Below are 8949 nucleotides of genomic sequence, written 5' to 3'. Positions count from 1 at the left end.
CACAGTGTTCTCTTCTATACAATGTCTGGAATCTATGAATAACATTGGTTCCTAAGTTACGAATTGATTTTTAACTACTGGGTTTAGGCCAGGCAGGCCCAGGCCTGGTTTTGGGCCTGGCGCCGCTGCCTGTCTTTGGTTTTACTTCCTTGTTTTTTCCTTAAAACAGGTACTGAGTATAAAACAATATAAAACAGTATGAGAGGGTCTCCCTCTTTCCTCAAGATAATAGCCAGTTTTTTCTCTAAGCCTAAGGTTGGTTCTCAAATTTATAGCGGCTTATAGCTCTTCTAAGTTTCTATAAAACTTCAGCAACCTGCAGCAGGTTGAAATTTATTGATATTCACTTATTCAGCAGATCATATTACAAAGTCAGGGATTGACTCACCCAAACCAGATGCTCCCCCTGCCACCAGATCACTAGGAGATACTGCAATCATTTCCCCTGGTTACTAAATTAGCAAAAATTCTCAGGGAGAGAGAAGGGCAAGATGGCACAGTTTAATATTTGCTATTATTCTTTTATTCTTTACCATCATTCCCTTTGAATGGATCAAAAATCTGACATAGACAGGCGGCCGGGAGGGATGTAACAGCCGCTGAGCTGGCCCGTCTGTGTCCGGAGGCTTCGGCCTGGCAGCCGCAGCCCGTGAGCTGCAGGAGGAGCTTTACAACCTCAGGGCGGGTGCAGCAAGGGCCAGACTCGGCCTGAGCAGGCGCTGGGGGCCAACCGGCCGGCCTCTGGCGGGCAGGATGGCACTCTATCGCGCAGAAACTCCTCAATGGCCCGCTCCAGCTGCAGCCCCGGCCACGCACTCGCCTCACCTGAGCCTGGGTGGAACAATCCAAAGTTTTAATCAAAGAAGGTGGTGTTCAAGTTGCTGCTCACAATAGTTGATACTCCAGGATTTGGAGATGCAGTGGATAATAGTAATTGCTGGCAGCCTGTTATCGATTACATTGATAGTAAATTTGAGGACTACCTAAATGCAGAATCGCGAGTGAACAGACGTCGGATGCCTGATAACAGGATGCAGTGTTGTTTATACTTAATTGCTCCTTCAGGACATGGACCATTAGATAACTGAAGGCTCCCACCTTCAGGCAGGATTGGGTAGTACATGTTTGTTAACTACTTGGCATTGCCTTTTGTGGAGACTTAAACCATTGGATATTGAGTTTATGAAGCATTTGCATGAAAAAGTGAGTATCATCCCACTTACTGCCAAAGCAGGCAGACTCACACCAGAGGAATGCCAACGAAAACAGATAATGAAAGAAATCCAACAACATGAAATTAAAATATATGAATTTCCAGAAACAGATGATGACAAAGAAAATAAAGTTGTTAAAAAGATAAAGGACTATTTACCTCTTGCTGTGGTAGGTAGTAATATTATCATTGAAGTTAATGGCAAAAGGGTCAGAGGAAGGCAGTATCCTTACGGTATTTTTGTGCTGTGATTTAGCTTCAGCCGCGCCATGAGCAAATGAAAAAGAATTTGGAAGCACAGCACAAAGAATTAGAGGAAAAACATCGTCAGTGTGAGGATGAGAAAGCAAACTGGGAAGCTCAACAGCGTATTTTAGAACAACAGAACTCTTCGAGAACCTTGGAAAAGAACAAGAAGAAAGGGAAGATCTTTTAAACTCTCCATTGACCACCAGTTACATATTAGTTGCTAATATGCCAGCTTGGACGTCAGTGTTTGTTGAATCCGTTTGACCAGTTTGCACCACTTTTATCCATAATGATGGATTTAACAGCATGACAAACATTATTTTTGTTGTTGTTGTTCTTGATGGAGATTAAGATGCTTTGAATTGTCTAGGGTGTTGTGTACTCAGAAACTAACAGCTCTAAGTACCTTTCCTGCATTTTCTTTTTCTTTCTTTGTTAAACAGGTATCCTCAGTTTAATGCAAGAGAACATTTTACTGTTGTACAATCATGTTCTGGTGGTTTGACAGCTTACAGGAGATTCCAAAATAAAAGGACTCTGGAAGGTTTTCATTGAGGATACATTGCCATAATATGATGCAAACGGCACTTCTCTACGATGATTATAATACCCGGTTTCCCTTCAGTGCAGCATATACAATATGTAATTTAGTCTAACACAGTTCACCCTATTTTTTGACACTTCCATTGTTTAAAAACACACGTGGGAAAAAACCTATATGCTTACAGTGCACCTAGAGCTTTTTTATAACAACTTCTTTTGTTTGCTTGTTTTGGATTCTTTAAATATATATTATTCTCATTTAGTGCCGTCTTTGGCCAGAATCTCATTACTGCTTCATTTTTGTAACAACATTTAATTTAGATATTTTCCATATATTGACCCTGCTAAAATAGAATATAGCATCTTTCATATGGTAGGAACCAACAAGGAAACTTTGCTTTAACTCCCTTTTTACACTTTATGGTAAGTAGCGGGGGAAAATGCATTTATAGATCATTTCTAGGCAAAATTGTGACGCTAATAACCAACCTGTTCTACCTATATGCGGTCTCTTTATTTTACTAGAAATGGGAATCATGGCCTCTTGAAGAGAAAAAAGTCACCATTCTGCATTTAGCTGTATTCATATATTTCCTTTCTGTGTTTTTTGTTTGTATTGTAAAAAATTCACATAATAAACCATGTTGTGATGTAAAAAAAAAAGAATCTGACATAAATATAACTTGCTAAAGTAAGGGTGTTAGGTGAGAGGGAAGTCATATTGGTCTAAGAAAAGTCTTAGAGAAATATTTTGAAAAGAGATAGAAGGGTTGGATTGGAGTGGGTGGGTAGGGAATCACACTAAGGAGATGGATCATTCACAATTTCTTTAGACATGGTGAGGCAGCCACAGGAGTTTGAACTTGTTGAAACCCTAGTCTGAAGCCAGTAAAAGTGCTCAATAAGGTCATACGTTGATCTTCTCTGCCTAAAGCAGCTATTCACACCCTGCCTTTGGGAGAGGAAACATCTACAAACCTTTGTTCTCTTTGTTAGCAGATGGATGACATGAATTATGGAAAAATATTTGAGAGACAGAATGAGATTTAGCTCAAGCAAGTGATCGACTTGTGCTAGGTTGAAAATGCACTTTTTCAACAGGCAGGTTGAAAATGTGCTTCAGCGTTTAGGATACCAGATGTAAACATCCATGCACAGAATTAGAAAGGTTCAACTTTCATGGCTGCCATGGTTTGAATGTTCCCTCCAAAACTCATGTTGAAACTTAATCCAAAATATGACAATATTGAGAACGAGCTTTTTAAGGAGGGGATTGGATCATGAAAGTTCTTCCCTCATGAGTGGATTAATCCATTCGTAAGTGAGTGTATTAATGGGTTATCTTGGGAGGGGAACTGTTGGATTTATAAGAAGGGGAAGATAGACCTGAACTAGCATGTTAGCATACTCAGCCATCTTGCCATATGATACCCTGTGCTACCTTGGGACTCTTCTGAGAATCCCCACAAGCAAGAAGGCTCTCAAAAGATATGCCCATCGACCTTGGATTTCCAAGCCTCCTTAGCCCTAGAAAATAAATTCAGTTCTTTGTAAATTACTCAGTTTTAGGTATATTGCTATAAGCAACAGAAAATAGACTAAGACAATGGTCTTATCCGGAACTTCGTAAACTAGAATTGGCTGTTTAGCTTCAGTATGTATTTTTCATAGATTCAAAATAATTTTGTTTTGAATTGCACAATGAAGGAGCGTCCTAAGCTTTTCAGCATGTAGAGGCTCTAAATACCAGTCTGGCATTGTGATAAGGCAGAGAATTTAAATCAAGTCCAGTTTGTGCCCCATGACTATTCTTTCTGGTTACATTTCAGAAAAATAGGAATGGATGCGTAGCTCAAGGAGAAGCATGAGGCTTTTCCTCAAAATTTTGGTTTAGAAAATGAGTATTCTAGTATGTTAATTATAGGCATTTCAACTGAGAAGTCTAATAGCATTGGACCAGAATAGTCACAACAGTCCAAAGTCATGGATAAACTTAAGTTAAAGGAAACAAATAGTAAGAGCCTTCCAAATGAATCTGTATCAGAGAAGATGAAAACAGATGAATGGGAACTAGAAACCACGCCGACTTAACTAGATATAAACAACAGCTCTCTAATGATTTTCTGTTTACTCTGAGCCCAAGATATTCTTGTATCTTTTCAGCTAAACCGCTGTTTGATGAAGGAAATTTAAATAAGATTCTGTCTCTGGCAAGAAAATAACATCTAAGACATCGTCATATTTAATACTGCTTTAATTTTGTTTACAATAGTGGTCCCCGCCTCTTTGGAACCAGGGATTCATTTTGTGGAAGACAATATCTCCATGGACAGGGTCGTGGGGAAGGTTTTGGGCTGAAACTGTTCCACTACTCAGATCATCAACATTAGATTCTCATAAGGAGCATGCAACCTAGATCACTTGCATGTGCAGTTCACAGTAGAGCTGGTGCTTCTATGAGAATCAAATGCTGCCAATGATCTGACAGGAGGCAGAGCTCAGGATTAATGCTCACTCATCCACCTCTGCCATTCTGCTGTGTGGCCCAGTTCCTAACAGGCCCGGTACCAGTTTGTGGCCCGGGGGTTGTGACCCCTGTTTTACACTATAACATTTCCACACGTCTCTCATGGTCTGTCTTTCAGATCCACTGCTTGTCTCAACTCAAGTCTGGCTACCTGAAAATTAGATTTTTTTGTAAATTGAAATTTCAATATCTTTATGTTGACTACACAGTCTCCACTTTTACACAGTCCCTACTGTCTTATATCATACCTCTCTAGCTGGGAAGATATCAACTTTACATTAACTTTTCCTGTTTCAGGGCTATTATTTTATCTTCAATTATCAAAATCTATCTACTTTTTTTAAAACGTAGACACATAAACTAAAATTTTATTAATGTGAGGTGCATACTAAGTATCTTTTTTCAACTTTTTTTCACATAATTTTTTTTCTTATACTTTATGTTCTAGGGTACATGTGCACAACGTGCAGGTTTGTTACATATATACATGTGCCATGTTGGTGTGCTGCACCCATCAACTCGTCATTTACATTAGGTATATCTCCTAACGCTGTCCCTCCCCCTACGCCTCACCCTACAACAGGCCCCGGTGTGTGTGATGCTCCCCTTCCTGTGTCCAAGTGTTCTCATTGTTCAGTTCCCACCTATGAGTGAGAACCATGTGGTGTTTGGTTTTCTGTTCTTGCGATAGTTTGCTGAGAATGATGGTTTCCAGCTTCATCCATGTTCCTACAAAGGACATGAACTCATCCTTTTTTATGACTGCATAGTATTCCATGGTGTATATGTGCCATATTTTCTTAATCCAGTCTGTCACTGATGGACATTTGGGTTGATTCCAAGTCTTTGCTATTGTGAATAGTGCCGCAATAACATACGTGTGCATATGTCTTTATAGCAGCATGATTTGTAATCCTTGGGTATATACCCAGTAATGGGATGGCTGGGTCATATGGTATTTCTAGTTCTAGATCCTCGAGGAATCGCCACACTGTCTTCCACAATGGCTGAACTAGTTTACAGTCCCACCAACAGTGTAAAAGTTTTCCTATTTCTCCACATCCTCTCCAGCACCTGTTGTTTCCTGACTTTTTAATGATCACCATTCTAACTGGTATGAGATGGTATCTCATTGTGGTTTGATTTGCATTTCTCTGATGGCTAGTGATGATGAGCATTTTTTCATGTGTCTGTTGCCTGCATAAATGTCTTCTTTTGAGAAGTGTATTGTTCATATCCTTTGCCCACTTTTTGATGGGGTGTTTTTTTTCTTGTAAATTTGTTTGAGTTCTTTATAGGTTCTGGATATTAGCCCTTTGTCAAATGAGTAGATTGCAGAAATTTTCTCCCATTCTGTAGGTTCCCTGTTCACTCTGATGGTAGTTTCTTTTGCTGTGCAGAAGCTCTTTAGTTTAATTAGATCCCATGTGTCAATTTTGGCTTTTGTTGCCATTGCTTTTGGTGTTTTAGACATGAAGTCCTTGCCCATGCCTATGCCCTGAATGGTATTACTTAGGTTTTCTTCTAGGTTTTTATGGTTTTAGGTCTAACATTAAGTCTCTAATCCATCTTGAATTAATTTTTGTATAAGGTGTAAGGAAGGGATCTAGTTTCAGCTTTCTACTTCTGACTAGCCAGTTTTTCCAGCACCATTTATTAAATAGGGAATCCTTTCCCTATTTCTTGTTTTTGTCAGGTTGTCAAAGATCAGATGGTTGTAGATGCGTGGTATTATTTCTGAGGGCTCTGTTCTGTTGCATTGGTCTATATCTCTGTTTTGGTATCAGTACCATGCTGTTTTGGTTACTGTAGCCTTGTAGTATAGTTTGAAGTCAGGTAGCGTGATACCTCCAGCTTTGTTCTTTTGGCTTAGGATTGTCTTGGCAATGTGGGGTCTTCTTTGGTTCCATATGAACTTTAAAGTAGTTTTTTCCAATTCTGTGAAGAAAGTCATTGTTAGCTTAATGGGGATGGCATTGAATCTATAAATTACTTTGGGCAGTATGGCCATTTTCACGATATTGATGTTTTCTATCTATGAGCTTGGAATGTTCTTCCATTTGTTTGTGTCCTCTTTTATTTCATTGAGCAGTGGTTTATAGTTCTCCTTGAAGAGGTCCTTTGAATCCCTTGTAAGTTGGATTACTAGGTATTTTATTCTCTTTGAAGCAATTGTGAATGGGAGTTCACTCGTGATTTGGCTCTCTGTCTCTTATTGGTATATAAGAATGTTTGTGATTTTTGCATATTGATTTTGTATCCTGAGACTTTGCTGAAGTTGCTTATCAGCTTAAGGAGATTTTGGGTTGAGACAATGGGGTTTTCTAAATATAAATCATGTCATCTGCAAACAGGGACAATTTGGCTTCCTCTTTTCCTAATTGGACACCTTTATTTCTTTCTCCTGCCTGATTGCCCTGGCCAGAACTTCCAGCACTATGTTCAATAAGAGTGGTGTGAGAGGGCATCCCTGTCTTGTGCCAGTTTTCAAAGCGAATGCCTCCAGTTTTTGCCCCTTTGGTATTACATTGGCTGTGTGCTTCATAAACAGCGCTTATTATTTTGTGATACATTCCATCAATACTGAATTTATTGAGAGTTTTTAGCATGAAGAGCTGTTGAATTTTGTCAAAGGCCTTTTCTGCATCTATTGAGATAATCATGTGGTTTTTGTTTTTGGTTCTATTTATATGTTGGATTACATTTATTGATTTGCATATATTGAACCAGCCTTGCAACCCAGGGATGAAGCCCACTTGATCATGGTGGATAAGCTTTTTGATGTGCTGCTGGATCCGGTTTGCCAGTATTTTATTGAGGATTTTTGCATCAATGTTCATCAGGGATATTGGTCTAAAATTCTCTTTTTTTGTTGAGTCTCTGCCAGGCTTTGATATCAGGATGATGTTGGCCTTATAAATGAGTTAGGGAGGATTCCCTCTTTTTCTGTTGATTGGATAGTTTCAGAAGGAATGGTACCATCTTCTCCTTGTACTTCTGGTAGAATTCGCAGTGAATCCATCTGGTCCTGAACTTTTTTTCATTGGTAGGCTATTAATTATTGCCTCAATTTCAGAGCCTGTTATTGGTCTATTCAGGGATTCAACTTCTTCCTGGTTTAGTCTTGGGAGAGCGTATGTATCCAGGAATTTATCCATTTCTTCTAGGTTTTGAGTTTATTTGCATAGAGGTGTTTATAGTATTCTCTGATGGTAGTTTGTATTTCTGTGGGGTCGGTGGTGATATCCCCTTTATCATTTTTTATTGCGTCTATTTGATTCTTCTCTCTTTTCTTCTTTATTAGTCTTGCTAGCAATCTATCAATTTTGTTGATCTTTTCAAAAATCCAGCTCCTGGATTCATTGATTTTTGAAGGGTTTTTGTGTCTCCATCTCCTTCAGTTCTGCTCTGATCTTAGTTATTTCTTGCCTTCTGCTAGCTTTTGAATGTGTTTGCTCTTGCTTCTCTAGTTTTTTTAATTGTATGTTAGGGTGTCAATTTTAGATCTTTCCTGATTTCTCTTGTGGGCATTTAGTGCTATAAATTTCCCTCTACACACTGCTTTAAATGTGTCCCAGAGATTCTGGTATGTTGTATCTTTGTTCTCATTGGTTTCAAAGAACATCTTTATTTCTGCTTTCATTTCGTTGTGTACCCAGTAGTCATTTAGGAGCAAGTGGTCCAGTTTCCATGTAGTTGAGCAGTTTTGATTGAGTTTCTTAATCCTGAGTTCTAGTTTGATTGCACTGTGGTCTGAGACACAGTTTGTTATAATTTCTGTTCTTTTACATTTGCTGAGAGCTGCTTTACTTCCAACTGTGCGGTCAAATTTGGAATAAGTGCAATGTGGTGCTGAGAAGAAGGTATATTCTTCTCATTTGTGGTGGAGAGTTCTGTAGACGTCTATTAGGTCTGCTTTGTGCAGAGGTGAGTTCAATTCCTAGATATCGTTTAACTTTCTGTCTCATTGATCTGTCTAATGTTGACAGTGGAGTGTTAAAGTCTCCCATTATTATTGTGTGGGAGTCTAAATCTCTTTGTAAGTCTCTAAGGACTTGCTTTATGAATCTGGGTGCTCCTGTGTTGGGTGCATATATATTTAGGATAGTTAGCTCTTCTTGTTGAATTGATCGCTTTACCATTATGTAATGGCCTTCTTTGTCTCTTTTGATCTTTGTTGATTTAAAGTCTTTTTTATCAGAGACTAGGATGGCAATCCCTGCCTTTTTTCGTTTTCCATTTGCTTGGTAGATCTTCCTCCATCTCTTTATTTTGAGCCTATATGTATCTCTGCATGTGAGATGCATCTCCTGAATACAGCAAACTGATGGATCTTGACTCTTTATCCAATTGCCAGTCTGTGTTTTTTAATTGGAGCATTTAGCCCCTTTATGTTTAAGGTTAATATTGTTATGTG

Source organism: Trachypithecus francoisi, unplaced genomic scaffold (genome assembly GCF_009764315.1).
Source record: "Trachypithecus francoisi isolate TF-2019V2 unplaced genomic scaffold, Tfra_2.0 Lachesis_group9, whole genome shotgun sequence".
In the NCBI taxonomy this organism is placed as follows: Eukaryota; Metazoa; Chordata; class Mammalia; order Primates; family Cercopithecidae; genus Trachypithecus; species Trachypithecus francoisi.
Note: the sequence above shows the minus strand (reverse complement) of the source record.